Here is a 26040-nt window from a genome sequence, read left to right on the forward strand (position 1 = left end):
GAGCTGCACGGGTGTTGGAGCACCATGTAGGACCAAGTTTCACAGTCACGTTTATCATAACTCTGTGGCGGATTTAAACACAGGTGGGCAGATGAAAGATACCACTTTTATGCATGAAAGAGATCAAATTGGCATTAAGAAGATTAATTTCAGATGGTAATTGAGAGAAATAACTTTTTCATCAGTTTAATCTTACTTCCTAAAAGATGTCAAATGTGCTGTGATTCAATTTTCCAACAGATGAATGGTTGGTAAATTGTAGTGCTTCAGGCTTGCAATGCTTTAGTTGGTGTTAAATCATATATCATCAAATTCCATGACTTGTGAAGATTTGACTCATTTCTCTTGGCTTCCTCTGGGGTTAAAAAATAATTACTAGTTTGGAAACATAAATTCAGACTGAAACTAATTCAATTTGTAAGCATGACTGGAGGGTGACTCTGAGTGGTGTATAGATGGTTGCAGCTTAGCTTCAGTCAGAAAACAAGCATGGAGGGACAATCCCCCTTCAGATATGACAAAAAGACTTTGGATATCACACAGTTCAAACACTCCAATGAGTGCAGACCAAGTGGCTCACCATATTGTTGGGTAAAAAAAAAACCTGATGCTTGTTTTGTTGTCACAAAAATGTGTTTAACTTGTACGCTTTAGGATTGTCTGTGTTTTGGTGTTGTAATTCTGTCTTTCGTAAGTAGTTCAATAGTTATAATAAAATGTAAGAACTTGTTCCTGTAGTTAAAAATTTCTTTATTCATATTTTGGTTTTTGCACAGTCTTGATCAATAATAGTTGGGGGTATATTAACAAGCATAGGTTCATGAATAGCGGTAGCAAGCTATGTTACCCGGCCAATGATTTCTGGAAGTGCTTGTGGGCTATACAGTGACTGTCATGGTATAATCATGCTTTTTTTTTTTTTCTTTTTTTTAATGCAATGACAAACAATACTGAGCATCTAATATTGATGTCAAGCTGCGCCCCTTGCTCACAGATTTGTCTCTAGATTATCTCAATGTTTTGAGATGAAGTAATGTGCATTGCGAAGCATTATTCTGAATTTCTCCATAATTTGTAGACAGTTTATTGAAGGTTTGCAAACCTCTCTCCATATTTACTGTTGTGATACTCTTCCTCTCTAAGGTGCTCTTTTCATACAAATCATGCTACTGACTTGGTAGCCAATTTATCCAGTTAGTTGCAAAAGCTTCCTCCAGCTGTTTTGTCTAACACTTACTTTCCCAGTGTTTTGTTGCACCTGTCTCACATTTTCTGAGAAAATTGGCAGCCATCAAATTCAAGATGAGGTAGTACAGGTATGTTTCATGAAGTGATTAAATTTCTCAAGTACAACATCTGATATGCTTTAAACATTCTGTTGTGAATGAAATATTGGTAATAATTATTTGAAGATTTCCAAACCTCTGCATTCTGTTTTTATTTACATTTTGAAAGAACATAAATAAGTAAAATAAAACAAATAAATAAATAAATGTAACTAAACTAATTTTACTTTCTTACTCATTCTGTGTCCGTGCATCTTAGAACGCAACAGATAATGTACATGAGTTTGACAGTTCCAGTACAAATAACACACTTCTGGGGCTCGCTAAAGAAGTGAAATAAATGAAAGTACTTTGTGTCACCTTTTGACCCAACTGTAAGCTCAGCCAAGACTTGTGTGAAGTTCCTGATCCTTTTTTTCTTGGTCTTGTTTTATAGTCATGACCTGTTGCTCCAGTGGCCTGGCATATTTCGGGTGCACATTGTAAGCTTTAGATCAACAATAGTAGCTGCATCTGTAAAAGAGAATGGCTCCCAGCAGTGATCAATGTGGATATTTCAACAGAGTAGCTGTACTGGGATGATTTAGTTTAAGTTTAGTGAATTGAAACAAAAACCAAAAGTATAATAATAACATCGAGTTGTTAAATATCGACCACACAGATCAAAGGTGGAGTGATTCAAATCTCAGGATCCAAAGCCAACAATGCAATGACTAATGGAATTTCTGATGATAAGATTTAAATCCTGATAAGATTCAAGCAGATAAAACATGCACAACCAAACAAATGGTGTGTTTACAGAGCAGCACACTGAGACACTTACATCAATCGATATATTGATGTTTTGTAATAGGCTCTAAATGACTACGGCTAGAGACTGCCGGGGCAGCAAACCTCACTGCAGCTGCTTCTGCAGCTCATTTTAGCAAAGTATAAAACACTGTCCTAGACTGCTTAAAAATCTATTATGTGTCAACTAGTGGCCTTGTTAAACACTGTTCTCCTAACTAATATTATGAGGGTTTATTCTCATGAGTGATATGACACTACCCTTGATTTTACAACAAGGAAAAGGAATGATTTTAAGGTTAACGTAATGCTTTTCTGGATTGAATGACAAACTTAATTGCATCCTTTTGGCCTAAAGGTTCTTTCTTTACTGTAAAAAAAACCATAAAAACATTCCGCTTCCAAAATTTCTCAATAGTAACATCACACTCACGGCCCACCTTCAAACCACAAAAAAACAAAACAAAAAAAAAAAACAAAAACAAAAAAAAAAAACTTAGTGCACACATCACATGATTGATTTGTCCTCCATTCAGCCAAGTCATAGGAAATTAAAGTGCTGTACATATATCATGTGTGGAACTAAATCAATACAGCCCAATGTGTGCATTAGACCAAGATTCAATCTATCAGGGAAGCTTAAACCACTGAATAAGAGGTTGTTTATTAATTCTGTCAGCAGTGTTGTTTTCTACAGTGCACATTACTTTTTTGTGATGTGTCATGCAACCTAATTAAGCTAGAATCTAGGAAGTGTAAGAACTCTGACCAGAGCCAATGAACTTCCAAGTGATGTGGACATGCAAACTTAGTGCCGTCTCTTCATTCAACACAAATAGGAACCGGATCCGTATGTCATAGCACCCACAAACTCAAGAAGGGAGAAACATTAAGAAACAAAACAAAACAAAAAAAAAAAAAAGCAGTGGTTTGGGAGAAAAAACAAACAAAGAAACCAAACTCCAAACAAATGGTTTCTGTAGATGGAGCCACTTTTTAAGACCTAAAAACATAGCAAACTCTTCACAAACACACTTTTCTGTTTCCAGCTTGACTCCTGGATTACCTCTGACATAGCAAAGCCGGCTCACAGATCTGTAATAGTTAAAAGAACAATTCCATCACAACATGCTGTGTCACTGATTCTGACTGTGTATGCATGTCTCAGGAGCTGCTAGTGATGGAGGATACTGTGGGAAAAGCCCAGAGCTTTTCCAATGCTCACCTCCTTCCTCCATTGACAAGTGAGGTGCAGTAACAGCTAATCGATGGCTAGTGAATTCCCTGCGCACCCCCCTCGCCAGTCTGATCAATATTCCTGGCAATTAGAATCCTCTATCTGCATGGTTGTAAGGACCTTGGGGTGGCTTGCCAGCCCACAAACACCCAATTTAGTCCTCAGCCTATCACTTAATTACTAAATCCTCCCTAATGCCTATTGGCAGGTGGCGGGCGTACTCACAGCAGTCCCAGTGGCTGAGTGAACATGAGACCTTTGGCAAGGTGCTGGTTAAGATGCTCCTGTCCCACTTCAACTAGCTAGTTAAACATCTGATTGCACAAGAGGGCTCCAACCTGAAATGATCCACCTATTGAGCAACTAGCCCACACACCTCCAGCACTGCTGTGGGATGGGAGGAGTGAGAATGGACAAGAAATACAGGACACAGTATTGCAGTGCTAAAACCAATGTCTGCCATCTGTTGTGTCTTTGAGAGGCAAAACAGGCCAATGTTTACATGTATAAAGTAAAATAAATTAACCATACACTGTAAATAAATTATAATCTCATGATAATTTATAAGATACCAACTGAAAGAGGACTGAATTTCAAATGTTTACATTGTAAAATGAAGCTAAATTTACCTGTAGTTTTGCAACTGATGCTTTAGAGCTACTCAACTCTGATGGCTTCTGTCGGCTGCTTTTCAGTTCCTGAAGTATATCCACACCACTCTCTTTAAATTTTATTTATTTATTTATTTTTATTGCTTCTACTCTTACATGTAAATGACATGTTGCACTGTCAGGTATAAAGTCAGCATTGACACTAATAAAGGGTGACTATACTTCTCAACAGTGATGGGAGTAACTGTGTTAAAGGTCCCATATTATACATTTTTTCCAACAATTTCATATGGGTGTCAGAGATCCAACAACATTGTTTTCAAACTGTATTATCCCAAATGTGGCTCTAGTGAGCTCTACTGAGAACGGGTTTCTGTGTCTGAACCTTTAAATGTTCATAAGTGGTGCCTGTCCACGCCCCTCTCTGGAAGAAGATCCGGCTTTTGCTGGTGCCTGGTAACTAAAAGATCACACACAGGAGACATGTTGCTCAGAACTTGTGTGCTGCACCCACTCTGCTGCTCCTGCAGAGGAGAGGTCGTCCTTTTTATTTAACTCTAACCGGGACACTCAAACAACACAACAAGGCACATGAGTGCAAAGACTGTCTATTAGTGACCAACATTGCACTTTAACATAAACCAATATTATTCAGTCCGACACTGTAACAGCAGGTGCTTCGGACTCTCTCTCTCTCTGCAAACCACCACTTTCTCCTCCACATGGTTCGCTCCTCCAGCTGGCCTCCATGCACCGCATTAACTAGTTCAACGGTGCTTGAATTCCAGGGGAGCCGCCGTTGCATCAGGATGATAACCATGGTTCTCCCTAGCTTCTACAAAAACAAGCCCCGATAGTACGTGGCTGGCGGCCCCCCGGGTAGCCCAGTAGATAATACCGTTTTTGGACAGTCACCCCTCACTCTTTTAATATACCATACAGATTGAAATGAAATCTGCTTTTACTCCAAATGGAGTTTTTCTATTAGGCTTTACAATTCTTATTCAACACAGCAATAAGGGGACCAAGCAAATTACCATGGAATTTGTTTTTCATTACTTTTTTTTTTTTTTTTTTGTAGCAGAGTGTAGACTGATTTGTGTATTTTTGGTTTGTCCTGCTATCAGTCCATGTACATGGGGGAGCTGAGAGAAGCTGGCATCTGATCCAGGATCCTGCAGACGTAACCAGCTACGTGAATTACATTTCACTGTAAAATCTTCAACCTCCTGCTTGAGGAGCTGCTGTTTGGGGCAGAGCTGGACGTGGCCAGCTGACGCAGCAGCCGCCCCGGAATCAAAGCACTGTTGAAATTGTAACCACGGTGCATGGAGGCCAGCTGGAGGAAAACAAGCTAAGCCAACCAACATAATGGCCGGTGGAGGTGAAAGTCATGGTTTGCAGAGAAAGAGAAAGTCTGCAGCACCTGCTGCTCAAGTCTCGGACTGAGAAATATTGGTTTATCACACTCACTTTGAGACATAATCGCACTACCATCCGTCCTTAAAATGTATTTACTCCCCTTTAAGAGCCCGCAGCAATGCGAAAGGACGGGAAGCTGCCAGCTTTCTGATTAGACAGTTTGATTAGTCACCATCCAATCAGATAGACATAAAACGACAGGGACTAAATTCTGTGGACAGGATGATGCAAAAGAACTTCTATTGTTATCCACAAATACAAATCTCTTTTACAACCATACAAATCCTTTTCTGTACATTCACAACCTTGAATCTTTTGGGCAGATTTTTTTTTTTTTTTTGCAGGGTGAAAAACTTGATATTCAAATAAAAACTCTGAAATTATTTGCAAAAATTTACTTACAACTGCAAAATCTTTATATTGAGCCCATAAACAGAGAGTAACAAAGTAGTTACTTTTGTGAGTAATGAATTACTTTCATAATGCTGTAACTCCGGTACTAACACCTTTACTTTTGGAAATAGTTTGTAACTATAATTAATTAATTTTTTAAAAGTAATGTGCCCAGTGCTTCTGAAGCAGGCTGTGTGTGCTGCAGGTGACAGCTTTCAAAACACTTGCAAAAAGTAAGCCTGGACACAAAAAACCTTTTCCCTGAAATGGGAATTGCAGAAGGGCACCTTGAATAAAATTAGAAATAGAGTGATATTGATATGCAGTTACCAACTGAGCATTACTTATTAGAATTGTGGTCTTTAAAATTCAGAATTTTCTGTTGGTAGACATATGCATTTGACAAAGAGAAAAGGGGATTTTTTTCTACAGGTGAAACGTTGAAGCAGCTGCCACATCACACTCTTTATTTCACTCCTGCTAAGTAATACAATATCATTTTCTTTTTGTATTTTTCATTCTTATACTGTGTAATTTAATAGCCTCTAAACCAATTTAGACACAATGAAGAAAAAAAAAACATCTAACAAAGAACAAAGAGTTTGTACATTTCTGTTCAGACAATTAAGACTGACAGTAAATGTAAAAGGTCACATTGAACCTGGATTCACAGAGACACTATTTTGACGTATTGCAATTTTCTCACAAATGACTGAAGTGTATAACAAGATCTTCTCAATCAAGCAGAAAGACCATATGTAAAATAGTCAGCTGGGCTAGACTGGACCATGCTGGGCAATTACATGTATGGATGATGCCAAAAGGCTGTATGCTGCTACCTGCTTTGCCCTCACATTGCCTCACTACTCCTGTGTTTTAACAGAACCACCTCTGGTTGATGCAGCAGTCCATCCACCACACTGCTGTGGACTTAAACTAGTCAGATTATATACTGTATATGTGAGCTAACTGCTAAACTAATTTAGTAGTCGAGAGACTGGCCCCAAACAAGACCTGTGCCTCCTAAAGGTTGAACACACAGTAAGGAAACATATTTGGCTGCATACTTTCTTCTTCTTCTTTTTTTTTTAAGCAAACAATAGCTTTTCTAATATATGGCCATCTTTGGGACGTTTAAATCTAGAAACCTCTGCATGATGCAGATTTCACTCCTGGATGTCTCAAGCTTACTGCTAGGGGAAAGTCTGTTGAAGTATGGATGTATGGTAGGTAAGGTATGCGCACACAGACACACACAAAACCATGTCCCTTTCCTGTCACATAACCATGGAAATGCCCTGAGGTGAAGTAAGGGTAGGTGCCCTGAGCTTTACACATTCTCTTGAAGGACAGAGCACAGAAGAGCCTGCCTTCTTCCACCCCCAAGCTATCTGCACACCTGCTGCACTGCGCTCACTCTGTGGCATGGCCCTAATTTGGTATTTCCACAAAGATGACATATGTATCAGGTGGAGCAAGAAATGTCCTGGGTCGGGAGGGATTGGCTTCCTGACAGGTGCCACCTCCAATCTGCACAGGCCTGCCTCAGATGTGTTAACTATTCAATTAACCAGCACATCGTACTGAGTGGGTGCCAGCATCTAATTACCTATGAGACCTTGGCTGTGAATGGAGTGAATAATCTGGATGTGTGTGTGGATGACAGGTCACACATAATGTTACCGTTAAGGGTTCTTCTCACTCTGAACCACCTTGACATTCACATAGAAAGTGTGGTTTTGTGACTGTGTTTGTGAGAGAGTTAAGGAGATGTATAATGTTCCCTTCCATCCTCAGCTGCACCTCTGCTTTAACCTCAATCTCCCACTCAGTGCCAACCAAATTCAACAAGAACAAAGCCCTATTGCTTTGAGTAAAATATGAGTAGAAACATTAAATGAGAATAAAAACAGTATCATTTAACAATGTTTGAAAATTACTCCTGCCATGGAGACTCTTCATCTCACACCATTAAAATAATGAGGTGTCACTGTGCACGGCTTCCATAGCTCCAATGTTGACACCCATCAAGACAAATCTATATTTCATGGCCACTTGCAGATGTATAAATAGCCAAATGAGGTGCACTAACCATCTATAAAACGGCACTAAAAGGTTGCCAGAAGATGGCGAGTGTCATGAGCCAGTTGCTCAGGTAATCAATCTAGGGTGAGGAGGGAAGACAGGGAGGAAGAGGAGAGGATTGGGCTGCATCGTGAAGCCAAGAGGAAAGGCACAAGGCACAGCAACAAGCAGGGCACTAAATCACATCTCTGCGGCATGCTCGCCCCACTGACACACAGCCACTTCAGCTGACACGGGGCTTGCTCGACAGCCTAATGGATCACCACACTACACTCCATTAAAGGCAAACGGGCACGACGAGTGCTGACATAACAAACAATTAGTCACTGCTGTGGGTATAGACTTTACATGCAGAGGGCCTTGCCCAGTGATGGGCACCCTTTTCTGGGTACTGAAGAGTACCAAGTCACCACTTTTGTTTTAAAAGGCCAAAATAGAGTTTTGACATTTACTGTTTAGCTAATTCTGCTCATCACGAAACACTAGTTGGTTGGTGTTTACCTGTTTGCACAGAGATTTGACTCAGCATTGTGATTAATAATTTTACAGCTAAATATAAATATTTTTTTCTGGAATTGTTAGCAGAAACAACACTTCATAAGTTTCTTTGTCAACAGTGTCAAGTAAAAGTGAATTATAAAGTGGTATTAAGGCCAAATCGGTATAAACATTTCATTATTGTCAAATATCCTACTGATAAATTAATAAATTAATATAATTTAAGTCAGATGTAAGAAGTTTATAATAATGAAACAGAAAATATTTTTACCATTTATGCTTCAGCTAGTGTGTTCTGGTTTAACAGTTCTGGAAAGTTAATTTGCCGACATGGTTGCCACATCGAAATTGAATTTATGTGAAGTTTTCTGTTTCTTTGAACTGTTCTTTTTCTAGAAAATGATTACTGTGAGTTCCTTAGAACATCCATACTGTATTTAGCTATATAAAAATAAAAATGAAAATTTGTATCTTGTGAGCAAAATTTTAGACCCATCTTTTGACTTGCAGGTTTTTCATTTAACCCCTCATTCTGAGAGGGTCTAATCTAACTTTGTCCATATTGTCAGTGAATTTTGACTATAAAATCTTAAGGACCACTTATGCTCAACACAAAAGACAGATACACAAACGGACGTACAGCTATGTATGTCTCCTGCACTGATTACATGTGTAATTTGGCCATTTTTCACAGAGATTAGCTATCTGTAGCTTGACGCAGAAGACCACCGGAAATCGTGGGGGCAGTGCTGAGCAGAATAATGCAACTAGCGAAAGAAACAAACCAGAGAAGAAATGGATCAGAAAGGAAAAAAAAACCAGAAGAAAAATGGAGACGAGCACAACAACTATAGAAATTGCGTGAGCTTTTGAAAACAGAATTTATGCCAGTGTTTAGGGTGTGTTGGGCAGTTGAAAAAAAACTTTATAGCAAAGCATTACCACTGCCAAACGGTTTCTGAAACTGAAATTGGCTCACGGGAGTAAACTCTGAACTCAGCACTGCCCACTACTGGAGCTATTGACTTAACAATCATGGCACTGCAAAAGATGTATGGAAGTATGAGGATGGCGGTGTATGACAATGTTTGAAACATCCGTCCGTCTGTCCGTATGTCCATCTGCTTATCCGGGGTTGGGTTGCAGGGGCTGCTGCCTAAGCAGGGAAGCCTGGACTTCCCTCTCCATGGCCACATTCATCTGCTCGTCCGGGGGGATTCCGAGGTGCTCCCAGGCCTGCTGAAAATGTAGTCCTTTCAGAGCTGAAGATCACAGCCCAATAAAGCCAACAGAATCATATCATCTGCAAAAAGCAGAGACCCAATCCTGAGGTCACCAAACTTGATCCCCTCAACACCTTGGATGCACCTAAAAATTCTGTTCATAAAAGTTATGAACAGAATTGATGACAAAGGGCAGCTTTGGCAGAGTCTGGAAACAAATCTGATTTACTTCCAGCAATGCGGACCAAGCTCTGGCACCGGTTGTACAGGGACCGGACAGCTTGTACAAGGGGTCCAGCACTACATACTCCCGGAGAACCCCCAACAGCAGTCCCTAGGGGAAACGGTCAAACGCCTTCTCCAAGTCCACAAAACACATGTAGACTGGTTGAGCAAGCTCCCATGCCTCCTCCAAGACCCCGAAGAGGGTGTAGAGCTGGTCCACTGTTCCACGACTGGGACGAAAACCACACTGCTCCCCCTCAATCAGAGCTTCAACTATCCGTCGGACCCTCCTCTCCAGGACCCCTGAATACACCTTACCAGGGAGGCTGGGGAGTGTGACCCCCCTGTAGTTGACGCACACTCTCCGGTCCCACTTTTTGAAGAGCATCGCTTGACCCCGATGTCCATGCGATGCTGCAGAGGCATGTCAACCAAGACACCCCCTAGCATCCATAGCCTTAAGGAACTCTGGGTGGACCTCATCCACTCCTGGGGCCCTGCAACCGAGAAGCTTTTTAACCCCCTCAGCGACCTAAGCCCTAGAACAGGGGTGGCCAACATCGGTGCTCGAGAGCCACAATCCTGCAGGTTTTACATGCATCCCTGCACCGACACACCTGACTTAAACTATGAGTCATTTTGCAGATCCTTATAGGCTGTTGGATCCATTTAATTTGAGTCAGGTGTGTTGGTGACTAGACACAAATTTAGCAAACTTTTCTGGAGAAATTGGAGACTTTTGGAAACTGATGTGAAAACACATTTACTTCTTCTCAATGAGCAGCGCTTCTAGCCTTCCCCTATCCAAAAACGCTTACAGCTGCAGTCAGAGCAAGAGATGTTCACGTCTGCTCCATGACCAGACTGAAAATTAAACGGGCAACGCTGCTGCTGGCTGATCCCACTCAGGCTTATTGTCAGATAATAATGTTTATTAATGGAGAGGGTGGACGAACACATTTAAAAAGTTAAAAGTACTGTAACATGTTGTAGACTCTTAATTAGAGAACAGCGAAAATGGCACTTCAAATTTAGGTCTGTTCATTTTAGCCCAGGGATATTTTCTTTTTTGGAACTGAAATGCAATTAAATGCATTTTTCCAGGCATTACTAGAGCTTGAGTTTACAATATTAATGTCTGTGTCTTATTTGATTCAGTTCTCCACTAAAATCCATTTAAATAAAAAAAATGTTGCTTTTAGGGGCAAATGTTATTATGTGATTAATCAAGATTAATTAATTAGACATTTTTTTTAAATCGAGTCCTACTCCTAAAATGACCTTTTTTTCTTAGAACTTCACCGTTACTTATACGTTCTCATGTCACTATGTGTTGTCCAGTGGGTAATACTAACTTGTTTTGGCTTACAGAGGCTTCTAGTTGTAGTCAATCATGATTGGCAACAGGAAGTGGCCCTGTCAAAGTAAAATGTCTTTTGAAATCACTGGTTTACTTATCATATTGAGTAATGGTTATATTGTAGTTTGCATCGATCAGTTTACCTTCTGTGTGGCAAAATTTTTAAATTTAAAGATATTATACAATAGTTTTGCCCTGAAATAGAAATAATCAAAAATATAATTTAAAGCCCGAAATTACCATGACATTCATGTCCATTATAAGTTTTGTTTGCAAATTTGATAGATGTTTATGCTGATCTCAAAATGTTGATTTAAAAATGATTACCCTTCACGGGTTTCATGAGGACGTAAAAACCTTCAGTAGCTTGACTGGTTCAATAATGTCTTCTGTGTGTTCTGGTAAAATTGAAAGATATCAGAAAAACTCCACGCAGCCTTGTACATCTAGTCCTGCTTCTAGAAAGATCTTTAGTGGCAAATATTATGCCGTCTTATTGACTGATGACAAAGAGCATATTTGTCATGGCTTGGCCTTTTTTCTTATTTTTTTTTATAGTACATTTAACAAAGTGATTACAAATACGATTAAATAAGAATGTGCAATTTTTAGCTGTCCCATGTTATAGGAAAGCTACATCACCTTTCAGATTATAAAAAAACATTATAGTGAAAAAAACAATACAAACCTCTATGATGCAGATGGAACCCAAATGGAATAAATTTAACTTGTATTTCTATGTGTTTCTTCCATCTCAGATCATAACTGTACCCAAAAACCCATAACATGGAATGAATTGCAGATACTGATTAAACTATCAAACTAACAAATATATTAACCATTGTAACAGCGCAATAATTCTTTTCTTTGCCAGCTCATTAAACATACTTTAAATTTATGTTACAGTTGGAATCAGTATGCTCTTCACAGTTAACGCCTATGCATCTTCAAAGTATCATCATTGTACAGTCTGTGCAAGTGCTTCTGCAAACATCTGTTTATAGATACAAAGTGAAAACTTGCACACAATACTCTGAAGTTGCAGATGCAGATTTTTGGCCTCTTCATTGACTTTTGATTGGATTGTGACAAATTAAACTGTCTAATCAGAGAGCAGATAGCGTCCTGTCCTTCCACGCCGCTGCAGGCTCTGAAAGGGGAGTAGATACATTCTAAAGACAGTAATGGTGCAACTACTTGTGTGTCTAAGGGACTGTGATTTTAGGTGATGTTTCCACTGCAGGTCTTAATGCTCTAATCCCATTTATTACCAAAATCTGTCCTTTTTTTTTTTTTGCGTGGTCGTTCACGTTATCATTTCAATGCAGCCTTCATCACACTTAAGTGTGAATGGTACGTGGACCTGAAGTAACACGCAGGTGCAGAGGAAAACACGACATCACACATGACATACTGTCTTAACAGAGGAAAATATGGATGCTGCACTCTGTGGTGTGTGAATCAGTTTCAGAGTTGCTGTGCAGTCAGAACTGAAAGAAAATATGATCTAACATTGTTCCGTCTGTTGTTTACATTTGAATCTTACCGTGTCCCGCTTCCTGAGACGCTGGTTTCACTTCAATGATGCAAAAGTCAGATAAAATGCGACATGAATGTTCAGACTGAGGCTGCATCGGCACATATCAAATATGTATCCAAATTAGGACCACACATGAAAGTTGTCTGTCGAATTTAAAAAATAATTGGATTTGCGCCGTACAGACTGTCATTAAAAGTTCTGATATAAATCACATATGGGCAAACAAAAATTGGAATTGAGCTGCAGTATGAACATAGCTTACTCAGTCCAAGTCTCCAGCAGCAGGTGCTGCAGACTCTCTGCAAACCGCCTCTGTCGCCTTCGGCAGGCCACTATTGCCGTTTACTGGCCTCACCCTCCTCCAGGGTGACAAACATGATTTACAAATACAAACTCTGAAATTATTTTGACAAAAATTCATTAACAACTTAAAAAATCTTTATGGCTTTATAGTGAGCCCACAGAATTGGGATTGGAAGAGCAGGACTTGAATTAATTGTTTCTGGGTTTATGACCTAAAAAAAGAAGTTCTTATTCTAAAAAAAAAAGAAAGAAAGAAAAAAAGAAGAAATAAATGAGTGTGTACTTCAATCACTGATAGAGGTGAGCTCCCCTTCAGACCTGTAACCACCTCCACTCCTCTAATACTGGACTCCACTGGGTGCAAACACCCATTATCTATCACACACACCTCGCTCAGCATGACTTTTCACTTAAGTCCATTGGTGCTCTGAGATGATCCCCCCTCTTTGTCTCGCTACAGGCCTGCGTACGTGCACACTCACACAGTAGGTGAGTAAAGTGATGCATGCATATGTATGAACAGAAACACTTTAGGCGCACACTCAAGCATACATGCAGCTAGTCGAGCTTATGCACATTTATACAAAAGTCTATACATCATTTCAGTTAGCCACTCTTTAAAACATCAATTCATCTTTTTCACAGACTGAACCAGAAAGTCCAAGGTCTTTCTTCATCACAACATTCCCTTCTGAATCTACTTACCATCTTCTGTTCCTCTGTTGCCAGGCATGATGGCCTATGCTCTTTTCACTGTCTAACATTTACTCACAGTACTCTCCACTGTAAGGCAGCTATGACAGCAATCAATTAAAAATCAACAGAAACACCCAGAATTCATCGTTCTAATAAAAGAGGCAGATGCAATAGTGTCTGTCTCCTGACACTGCAAAGACCACCACTTCTGTCTCTCCTCAACAGTTAAGTCAGCTTTATTTATTTTAGGCAGAAATTTCATGGGCAAGTTCATATAATTAATGCAGAAGCAGCACATTTCCATGAAGCAGGGGGAAATATAAATGTTTTGTTTTCAATATTGTTGAATTTTTCCTGCCTAGGAGTGAGTGTGAGCATGAGTGGTTATTTTTCTCTGTGTTGACCCTGTCATGTACTGGCAACTTGTCCAGCGTGTAACCTGCCTTTCACCTGATAGCAGTTAGGATAGGCTCCAAGCCTCCTGTGACCCTGGATTGGTATAAGCGAGTATAGAAGATGGATGAATGGAAAATGGATCAATATTTGGATCATCTAGTCGTCAGTCATTGCAGTCTCACAGTGCCTTCCCTCATCAAAACAGAGAAGCTATCAAGAACTTTTTTAATATTGCAGGATATTTATGTAGTCGGAGCTCAACGGCTTTTACTTTTTGCTCAGACCATCACAACAGTAACAAAACTAGCAATGAGGCTGCGTCAGTAAAATGTGGTATACACTAGCATGTGTGTACCTGCATGTGTGCAGGTGCACGGATGGAATACAAACACCGGTGGGGATTCAGAGAGAGACAGATATGTACCTACCATCTTCCTACAGCTCCACTGGCACTTTAATGACACCAGCTCTAGTGTACATTAGATTATTAGACTCCAGAGTACAATATCCCAGACTGGATAATATCGTTTTTCCTCTGGCTGATGATGCATTACAAAAATAAGGAATGGTGTAACAGATGTCTCTTGGGGTAAAAATAATAAATCACAGAGACTTGCAACATGGTTGGGAAAAATGCTCCCACAAACACACCCACATCCATAAAACACTTCAGTGATTCATTTACTCCTTTCATTCCTGCTGAGCAGCAAGCTGGGAGAGGAGGAAATGAGACAGAGAAATGGGGAAAAAAACAATTAGTTTGCATTTAACTTGCAAACATCATTAAGGCATTGGTACTAATTGTGTTGTTTTAAATCGGGCAAAATCTGATAATGACTTCATTAGTGACTCACTGCAATGATGACTCCCAGGGTTTAGAGAGATGGAGGAATAAATACAGAGAGGCACAAGTGTGCATGAGAGAGAGAGCAAAACGGAGAAAGTGTGATGAGATGGAGGAAAGAGTAAATGCACTGAGGCTGTATCACCATTTAGATACAAAGCTAAGTGCACACAAAAATGATGCATCACCAAGCACTGAACAGGATAAATAGAATAATATGAGCAAAACAGACATGCCTAAAGAGATGTGTGTGTGAATCTGTTGGTAAAAGTGTGTGTGCTATCTGTCATACGGGAGGGGACTGGTGGAGAAGGGAAGAGGTCTAATCCTTCATACGGCAGCTCGCTGCATGGCTGCATACGTTACTGCAAACATTACTGCGTCAATCAGTGCTAAGCTGCAGTGTAATTTCTGACTCCCTATTTCTCTCCCTACCCCATCACAAAGACAACACCCCATGGCTATTTCTGATGAGATTCAGAGCTGAGGAGAGGGGATGGAGGTGAGGAGGGGGAAGGGTGTTTATGGAGTAACCTCCTCTTCTCCCCTTCCCTCCCCTCTTTTCTCCTCTCCTCCCTTCTCCTCCATCCAGCCCCCTGATTAATTTTCAACTAGACTGCTTGGCCAGCAGTACTATTAGCATAAAATTTCCATGGATTAAGCCCACCTATAAATCCCTTTCATCAAGCTTCTTGTCGAACACAAAATTTCAGATGTCATTTTGTTTTTAATATGATTTTCATATTGCTGGCATGATGGAGAAAAGGATCAAGATCTACAATGAGGACAGATCGAGCCTACTGCTGAGGTAGTGCGGAGTAAAGGACTGTTATTCCAAAGATAAACTGAGTCATTAATCAAAATTAAAGAGGGTGCTGTGTTTGAAATTAGATTCTGGTATATAGGTCTGCATACATGTCAGCAAGCAGTGGGCTAAACAACCAAGGTCAGTGCTGAGGGGTGGATGGGTCCAGGTCTTGACCTGAACTCTGGGACAAAAAAAGAAATGTGCTGAGCTCAATCTGTCATCTGCCGCTGCTTCATGTCATTGTTGTGCCTTTGCTTTTCTGTCCCAAAACAAAACACAGTCACTTTCACAATCGCATGAAGTGCTTGTCGATGTGCATGTTTGAATACACATTTATTAATTATTGATTGCAAATATGCAGCACTATCAATAGTGTCCCTGCCCCAACCCCATACAGTAGCATTAATTATGAAAAATAAGGAAGGAGAGTAGTAAGTGGGTTATTTAATAAGGATACAGAATCAATACAATTTAATCAATCTGAGCTAATTAGAAAATATATTGTGAAACAATCAGGGAACATAAACAAGATTAAAATTAATGAACTGTGCAAATAGAAGCATGCTCTAATTAAATGATACAAATTGTCATTCTATGGCTGTGTTCTGTTTGCTGACACCTTGAAGAAAAGAGCATGACACGCCTGACCAGCCTCATGAGACCTACTTCTACTGGATCTTTAGCACAATTCATTACGACTAGTCCACATACACAGGTATCTCTTTAAAACAGCACTATAATTAAGAACTATTCTTGTCCAGACAACAATCATTTTGGCATTCTAATGATAACCCTAACCTATGGTAGAATGCCTGAAGATGCACATTACACAAAATCAATTTACACTAGACACCCATGCTGAAGTGAAAGCAGGTTCTAGTTTCCAGGTTGGTTGTGGTGTTGACAGACAAGTGAAAGGGGTGTGACTCTAGACTGTAAATAAAAATTGATGTAGCCATCCCATTGTTTTGTAAAATTATTCATATAGATATTTGGAAGGTGTCAACTTGGGTTTCTGAAATCAGGATAAAAAATGAAAACGATGGATCTGACAGCCTGAGACCTCTCAGGCCTTTTGGTATATACAACACAACTCATCTCTGACTCCTATGAAAGTTGCCCTGCCTTTCATAATGCACAATCTTAGTCTAGATGCAATTTAAACAAGGCAATTACACTTTGAAAACATATTTCTGCTGAAATATTTAATCCTAAAATGGGTCTGTATGTGAAATTGACTTACATTTTGGAGTGAGACTTAAGTGTCTGTTCAAGTAACTTCAGCTTCCATATTTTTTTCATTTTTCAGCCATGCTGGTTGCTGCTTCTGTGTGACAAATAAGGGATGGACCTTTTGTGACTGAAAAGACTCAGACAACAAATGTGGCTCTCTCTGTCATCATTTCTAAAAGTCTCTCCCTCGCCACCCTTTTTCCACAAACTAAGTTGCTGAATGTTCCCATCTTAAACACTCTTTAAAAAAAAATAAAACAAATAAAAAAAACAAAAACATGGACTTGGTTTGCATTGGGACAAAAGCATAAAATACAAAAAAAAGAAAAAAAAAAGATACTTGGATACAGTGGGTGTGAATGGACAGTTTATTCCTCCCAAATTTGGTATGTTAAAGTATAAAATAAGAAGCACTGTGTGAGTGTTAGTGTGAATGGCTTAATAAGAAACCCATTGCTAATCATTCTGCACTTAATTACATAGTGTGCTATGTAATTTAAGTGCAGACCATGTACCATTTAGTTTCAACACACTCAATGAAATTTCATTACACAATACACTCACCAGGTAAATACAAAACTGCAGGCATACTAAGTTGAGAATTAGCTAACGAACACAGGGGAGAATTATAGCAGCTAAAGAGGCTGATAGTTTCTGCAGAAAGTGGTGAAAACAGAGAACGAAGATTGGGTTAAAATTCACCAGATGGCTAAATTGCACGTCTCCAATAAGTACTGTTGCTCAGTGTCTAAAAAGGCATGAATTTGGCAACAGGTTCACTATTGATTCAAAACATAATAAATCTTGTGTATTTTTAAATATGGATGTACACACAGGGTTCAAAATGCTTCAGATATACTAAACTCTGCAAGCAGATGACTTCAAAATGTTAGCGTTCAAGGATACACACTATGTTTCTTTCATTTTTTTTTTTTTTAAAGGAAAAACAGACCAAAGTTAACTCTGTATACATGGAAATTCCAAATGGTGGCTGGTAGGACTCCACCTTAGAAACAGTCTCTTGCTGAAATCAAAAATCCCTGTAGACTAACCTTCAGCTTCTCCACTGATATAATTTTTATCAACCAAATGACCAAGTAAAACTGGAAAAGTAGGGCCATGGGGGTACACTTTCCATTCTTCCTCTGAACATTGGTAGTTTTTGCTAAATCATATTTATTGTATGGAACATTTATTTCCAACTGTAAAGTTTACTTACACGTGTACTTAATGCAGTGATTGTAAAATAAGCCTATTATTATCACACAAATAAAACAACTAACGTGACAAAGTCTAAGTCTCTGGGAAGAAGAAAGAAATCCACCACGTGTCCATATTGACATATGCATGTATGAAACCTGTATATGTTTACTGTACTGTTTCTGCTGAGATATAAACTTGTTCTCAGATCGGTCTCTGACCTGTTAGGAGACCTCTCCTCCATCTGAATGTGGAAAAGGGAGACAGAAACAAACAGAATGTTGTCAAAATGCTGTCAATATGAAGGTCAAATCAGTGAGTAAGAGCACACATCTGCTGTTCTTTTTTCTTTCTTTCATTCATTCATTCATTCATTCATTCATTCATTCTCTATACCGCTTAGTCCAACTCAGGGTCGTGGAGGTCTGGAGCCTATCCCAGCAATTAGCAGGCGAGAGGCAGGGTACACCCTGGACATGTCACCAGTCCATTGCAGGGCCAACAGACAAACAATCAATTACATTCACACTCACTCCCAAGAAGAATTTAGTGACCAATTAACCTAACATGTATGTCTCTGGAGGGTGGGAGAAAGCTGAAGGACCCTGAGAGAATCCACGCATACACGGGGAGAACTTGCAAACTCCACAGAGAAAGGCAACTCGATCTTTTTACAATGAATACTAATTGGAATTCATTGTCCACGAGCCTCAAGTCTGTGCCACAGAAACACAAACTTGTATGTTCATCTGCTCAAACACAGAAACACACTTATTTAGAGTTCAGTGATTTGTTATCACTTATTTAAATGTTTGTGCAAGTGTGAAATTGAACAAAATCCCAGTCCATTTAATCAAAGAAAACAGCGCAAGCACAGAATAATATGAACAAACCAGAAAAGCATGAAGGTATGGACACAACGGAAGGATACCACAACCCACATTGTTCCCTCTCTACCTAAAGCTCTGCCACCAGATCAACCTGTTGAGTCGTGTCTGGATTTTTACTCATTTGATTTGGTCACCTATCACCGAACACTACCTTAGCTCAGCCAAGTCTCATACGGTTGTTCTTCTGAAGTTTTTATCAACTTTCAGCTTTCACTCTCTTGTCTTTCTTCCTTTCTGTCTACCGACCCAACTGCTTGAGTAAAAATGACTTCCTCTGGTGAGTCCAAGGGAACACCATACAGAGCAATTACTAACAAGGCTGATGTGCAACCCCCTCCTTCCTTTTGTGTAGGGTGGGGATAGACTGAGGCCAAGTGCCCTTCAGCAAAAATGAATTTTCCAATTTCAGTTAGTTCTTCCATGAATAAATAAACAAATGAATAATTGAAAGGAGCAACATAAATAAATAACATCACAAACATTTCACCAGTACTCATAAGTTTTCTGCAGATAACTTGGGCTGCATGCTAATGATAAAAACAGTACATGTAGCAGGTTGAGATGCATTATTCACCACCCGGCTTTAACCAAAATGAAATAAATAAAAATCTCAAGGAACTCACAACATCCTCCAAGCACTGAAGTGACAGGCTTGTCCCATTTATAACACACAAGGACAGTGCAGAAAACAAACAACTGACCAGTCAGATGCTAAGGGGAATAAATAAAATAGCAAGAAGCTGGAAGACACTGACAGGATCTTTAAAACTTCAGCAAGTCATTATAAGAAGAAAACAAACAAATAAAAAAAAAAAACACCTTCAACTAGTAAGAGATAAACAATGTTTTTGAGTTCTGTGGGAGGCCTGGTGACTACTTGATTTGTTACCTTGAACATTTGTTAAAATAGCTGTAGAGGTCCATTACAAAAACAGATTTCAATTAAGATAGTTTAGATGGGCTCAAAATTAATATCAACAAAGATGCTGACAATTTACATGAGCGTGGTCATGTTTATTTATCTCAGAGACAAAGGGATAAAGATTTCAAGCATGAATGGCTCTGCTGTATCGTGTATTGATTATTGACTTATTACTGTATAGATTATTGAATCCAAACAGATTCACATGAACCACCGTGAGCTAAAAATAACTCTGTGTGGTGTAGAGTTGAGGTATGGAAAGCACATAACCAAGGGATGCCAAAGTAACAGTATTTATATAAGACAGAAGCAAGAGTCATAGGAGGTAAACAAATAAAACAGATAGCGTCAGTGCAAAGTAGGATGTAACACAGACTAATATGAAGAGAATTTTCTTGAATAAAAAACAGAGTTTTAACATGGAATTAAACATAAGAGTAGTATATGACATGAGTTTCGGGTTTAGTAGTGATATAGTAGCTTGACAGAAATATCTCAGTGTAACAGAACTTCTATAGGAAATTCTTTTCATTCCTTGGTCTAGATATTGTTTAGCTTAGCTTAAGTAGTAACTGGATGGCATTTTTCCACAACCTGATACAGTACAGTACGGTTCAACTTGACACGGCTCTTCCATGCTTAATTTTTCACCAAAGACTGCATCAGCTGGATGTTTGTGGGGTCAGTTCATCATCCTCGCTCATGAAGCTAAAGCAACATGAAAACAAGCCTGCAACCCTGTGTGTGTTTATGGCATTAAATTGATTTAGCAGATGCTTTTATCCAAATTGACTTATAAGTGAGGAGTATAGAGTGATTACTGAACTGAATGAGTTTGCAACACGCTTTTAGTATTTAAAAGGTCTGAATGTCTTGTGGGAGTGATCATAACGGCTGAGTACTCAACTCCAGAAAGAGATAAAAAATAAACTATTTGTATGTCCAGACTAATGTATTCGTTGTTCAATTATACAATATGCAGTCCATGCACATAAGAGACATCTGTGATTTATGCTGTGAATTATTTGCTGGATGTTCGAGCAACTTTATAGAACAGGTAAGTGCTATTATGTCATCTGCTGCAGAGACGCTTTTGAAGTGTGCTCACAGGGAATGATTCTCTCTGTCCAGTCAGTTGTGTCCAGTGTTTCCATGTCACCATTTAGTATAAGCTTGGCTCCATTCAAACCTTTTCCATGAAATCTGTATCAGTAGCAATTATGGCATTTTGTCTAGAATGAAAAACCAAAAAACAGGAAATGAGTGTGTGTTAAAAAACAACTTCAACAAAACAAAGAAACAACCAAACTCATGGCTCATTCTGTCACAGTTAATGTCCAACTCAACAGAAACAGCAGTAGAGGAGGAGATTATGTGTAAGCAATATTGAACCAGGAGTTAAACAATGATTACTGATCTCATTGTATTAGAATAAAGAATAGCACATCAGCAAACATGGTGGTAAGTTGCCCTTTGTCCTCAGTGAGGCTTTTTTCTACAAAGCTCATTAAAAGCTACTGTTAACATGCTTCCTAAGCACAAACTGTTAATTAAAAACACAAGGCTAATATGCATTTTAACGCCATGCTTTTCAATGCCATAAAAAAAAAATCTAATTTTCTCTGTGGTTCTGCTGATTGGAGTCTGAAGCGGTGCTAAAGTTAATTAGAAGGCTGTGATCTGATGTGATGAGGGGGTGACCGAACTGCACACTGCCGCTAGCTCTCTTCTCTTCTCTCCACGACTGCAATCACCTCGAGTCTGCTCATCATTACCGTATTACCATCTTATCCAGACTGAAGGTTGCACCTTGGTGCTGTCTCCTTCTTGCCTCATCTCTGTCTCTTAAGGTGCCCTGCAGATTTGAGCCACTAGGCTCAGGGCTCCTGCAAGCACATTATTCTATTTTATCTATTCCTATTCTGTTCACACTCCTGCAGGTCTCTATACATATGCCACATCCATCTTTAGGTCATGAATGTACATCTCAGCCTTGCTGTTGAGCTGCCTGAGACACCTGAAGGCATGTAGAAAACTAGGATAAGAAGGGTTAGAGTGCAGGATAAACATGTTGCATAATAAGGGTCAGTCAATGTGTAAATTTGACTGACAGGGGTATTATTTATGTATCCCACTTCTGATTGAAAAATACAGACAAATAAATAAAATATTTCAGAGTATGTAGTGCAACTTTTTACAAAGATCTTCCACCAAAATGCTATATACTAATACAGTGTGTGAACTGTGCTTGCCTTGAGACATAGCGTACTTCTCTGATGTTAAAACTAGTCTGTAGGTGCTCTGATAAGTTTTCACTGAAAGACTCTCAAAAGAGGGGTGGGGTGGGGGTGCTTTTATGAAGTGACAAACTCACATAGTGACAGGATCAGCCCATAAAAGTCCATGCGAAAGAAATGAACGAGTGTTTGCTGGGTGTGAAAATATACTGCAGCACGCACCTCTGCAGACCCTTCTATTAATCAACCTGTCCACACTTTGTTTTGAGAGTAATCTCGTCCAACCACCAGAGAAGCACTCAGCAGTAAGTGGCGCTTGGCTGTGCTTTGAAGGCCGTGGTTTATTGCCATCCCAAAGCACAGCGAGACTGCGCTGTAAAAACACATCATCTCAGTGCTCAACATTTGCCTTTGGTTACACACCTCACACACAGCAACCTTGTATGGGCTGGAAGCCTCCTTACCCATTCCTGGACAAAGTTTGGCAATCAGAATGATTTTTTTTTTCACAGCTGAAATCAGGAATATTTGGGTTAATTAGGTCTGGACTTGCCTTTTCAAACATGTTTTACTCAGATATATTTCAATCTGTACTCTGTTAGGTTTAGTAAAAAGTGGGAAGTGGAAAATTTGAAGGCTGAAGTGGATGTTTAAAAGTTGCATAAACTTCTTTACAAGTCCTCTCAAACAAAGCATCTCCTTTTTGGCATTACATCGTTGTAACATTAGGAATTAGCTTACATCCTTAATCCATAGCTCCCTCGACAATTCACCTTCATCTAGATGGAAGGGAAAACTTACAGAAGGTTAAGATAGAAAGTTTGAACTGCTAAAAACTCACTGTACAAATGTTAAAAGCCACTGAGGTGAATACAAGATTTTCCTAAAGAATGTATTGTGTTAAGCCATCCATCCAACCTATTCAACTAGGGTCATGCCATGTTAAGCAGAATTCTTTTTAACTGACTTGTGTGCTTCTTTGTGTTGAGGCTTGCTTGTGGGTACAGTCTGAGGGTCAGACCTTGCTCTTCAGCTGGTATTCCTTAAATCACTTAATTTCTTTGTGCACCGTGAAAAGCTGAGCTTAACACACATGCAAACTTCCCATTATTATTTTTATTATCACTGAGTTTGAAGAACATTAGTGCACTTTCTGACTTTTTAGCATTTCATATGTTGACACTGCATTCCAAAGTTTTCTTGCTTTCATTAATGTCTGGACGTCATAGGTAGATATATCATCTCTTCCTAGAAGTTACTTCCTCAACAGTAAAAGGCACCTCGAACTTCAACAATAGAAAGTGCATCTTCTTATTTGACCCCTCTAAAGTACCCTCTTTAATATTTCAATAATATCACAGAGTGCAGAAAGAAGTTTCAAGTGGAGGTAAATAGAGTGCTAAAATATTGAAGGTAAGGGTGGCATATGAATGGGAAGTGGTGGGGTGGAGTCAAGTTTGAGCACAGGAAGGAGTGTAGAGCTGAAGCTTCTATAGTTTGAACAAGAGCCTTTTTTAACATTCAAGAGCTCACTGTGAAAAGGAAATGAAGTTGCACTGACATGCACACACTAGTGAGCTTTTGTTGTAAACACCAGCAATACTGAGCTGGGATTTCAAGTAAAATCATAATACAAACTGGGAAAAAATGATGCACACGTGCAGATGTGTTGTGGAGGCAGATAATTACTTGTCTGAAGCAGTGATTGCTCTTAAATGGGTGACCTCCTGTCTTTCACATCCTAGAAAAGACCATTACTTTGGACTGCTGTCAAAACACTAAGAATGTATGTGTGAATGCAACATTCATCCTTCAAGGGCACAGAGATTGAATGTTTTCTTCTCATATGAGCAATGAAAAGAGCTTCTGACCCATGTCTTATGGGGAGCGTATTGGGCACAGATGCAGCTCTTCTCAAGGCAGAGATTTTTTTTCCTCACAAAAAGTGGAGGTCAGCAGGTCATGGCATAAAGGCCTACAGCGCTCTCAGCCTTTTCTGCCTTTACTTTTTGAGCTCAGTCAAAAGACACGATGAACTAACATCAAAGGTACATATGTGTATTTACTTGTCAGGGCAAAGTCATCACCCTTGTAAGAAAAAGTCATGCTTGTATGTGTATTCACGTGTGTGTCTTTGGTCAAAAGGACGGCCAGTAACCTTCACTGCAGCTCTTGCCTCTTGTCTACCTCCACCTGTAGCTCTGGAATCTGTGCTTTGTTCTGCCTCTTTGACTCTTCCTGCTCAACACAGACAGGAAATACAGAGCAGAGGTGAGGCATACAGAGGATTGAAGCTATCTGTTTTTAAAGGTGTCAGCACACCTCGCTTTTGCATAATGCATATCACACCTCAGAGATGATCCATTAACAGGTTACAGCAAGAGAACTAAGCAAAATAAGCTGAAGAGATGCAGCTCTGAAAGACACTCACAGGCAAATGTGCATCACACACAAATACACATATATGCAATATCCTTCACTTTTTGAGCTAGAGGGGATGAGTGGGATTGTCCCTACGGGGCAGCTTCATGTATGGCTGCATTTAAAACCACTTTTACTGGACTGGCTTCTAGACTCTGACCTGACACTGCCTCATGAGAGCAAAAAAGACAAAGTGTGTGACAAAGAGATGACGAGAGAAATAGAGCGAGAGATGATGGCAAAAACAGAGGAAAGCACACTGAAAAAGAGAAAGGCAAGCTACCACACCCCTCTGCACTTGCAGACACTGATTTATAATTTTAATATCTCTAATTTCCACAGCAGCGCCCATTTTCCAAATGTCATTTTCCAATTTATGTCAAACCGTGTGACTATTTTTCTTAATACAGCTTATGACAAGCTCGGTGGCAAAGGCGGATATGCAATTCAGATTGAGTGTTTTACAGGCGAAGCAGCAGACACACAAGGGTGTTTGTGTGTTTATCTTTATCACTGTCTGCTCAGTATTTTGGAGGAGAAACACTGGGAGCATTTTACACCAGGAAAAATTGAGTTAGCTGCAAAATATGTGCCTTCAGGGAACAAAACCATAATTCTGTCATAAATCTAATAATTACTATTATAATAAGAATTATGATGGTAGCAATGATAATGTATTAAAATATGCATTAACATTAAGAGGTTGAAATGGAACATGGGCTGGCTTTAAGACCATTACATGAATATTGATGTTAATTAAAACAGAACCTTTCTTTTTATGTAACACTCGATCTTATTGTAATGGTATGAGTTGCACAGGGTGCTGGACCAGATGGAGCAAAAGTCATTATTGCTTGCTTTGCCCTACAGGAGCACATTAGAAGATTTCCTGGATGTGCTGGGGGTCTTCTGCAACAGCCTTTTAAAACTCAAAGTCAGTTTCCAAACAATATCTTTGGAAAAAATATAGCTAAACATCTGCTAATCCAGATGCTCACTACAGCAGGTGGTAGCAGAAGCAGAATCTGGCTGCAAAGTGCAGCTTGATGAGTGCTAAGCACTGTCCCCTCACTGCAACAAGAATCCTTGCTTGAACCACAAGTGTGATGTTCTTGTTTGGAGATTACTGTATATGGTCTCCATGTGATGGTTTTCTCTCACAGTCCAAAAACCTGCATGGTAATTGGTGATCCAAATCAACTACAGGAATGAATGCGTGCATGCAAAATTTTCTATGTTTCGTAGCTTGTCCTGTGATGGATTGGAAACTATAACAAGTTACCCCTGTTCATTTTGTGTTGGTGTGGTTTCTGATAGCTTCTCCATCCCTCTTCCGTTTCCTTTGGCTTGAGCAGATCATTTTAACCTGTGTTTTTCTCCCTCCTCTGTGTGTACATCTTCTGTATGCTACTGTACCTTCC

The 26040-nt window shown here is 39.5% G+C and overlaps 2 long non-coding RNA genes across 8 annotated transcripts in view; one reads left to right on the forward strand and one right to left on the reverse strand.

Annotated features, from left to right (window-relative positions):
* LOC121643215 overlaps positions 1–26040 on the reverse strand; it is a 154404-nt gene that overhangs the window by 12564 nt on the left and 115800 nt on the right. For 5 of the 7 annotated variants that reach the window (XR_006011068.1, XR_006011065.1, XR_006011061.1 and 2 more), the window contains one exon: positions 18322–18393. The exons of the other annotated variants lie outside the window; for them this stretch is intronic. This is a non-coding gene — a long non-coding RNA (uncharacterized LOC121643215). The remainder of the gene's footprint in view (positions 1–18321; positions 18394–26040) is intronic. 7 annotated transcript variants of the gene reach the window in all.
* On the forward strand, positions 4915–25636 carry LOC121643234. Its single transcript, XR_006011073.1, has 3 exons — positions 4915–5000; positions 8350–8353; positions 25626–25636. It is a non-coding gene; the product is annotated as an uncharacterized LOC121643234 (long non-coding RNA).

This window comes from Melanotaenia boesemani, chromosome 1, assembly GCF_017639745.1.
Source record: "Melanotaenia boesemani isolate fMelBoe1 chromosome 1, fMelBoe1.pri, whole genome shotgun sequence".
Taxonomy (NCBI): Eukaryota; Metazoa; Chordata; class Actinopteri; order Atheriniformes; family Melanotaeniidae; genus Melanotaenia; species Melanotaenia boesemani.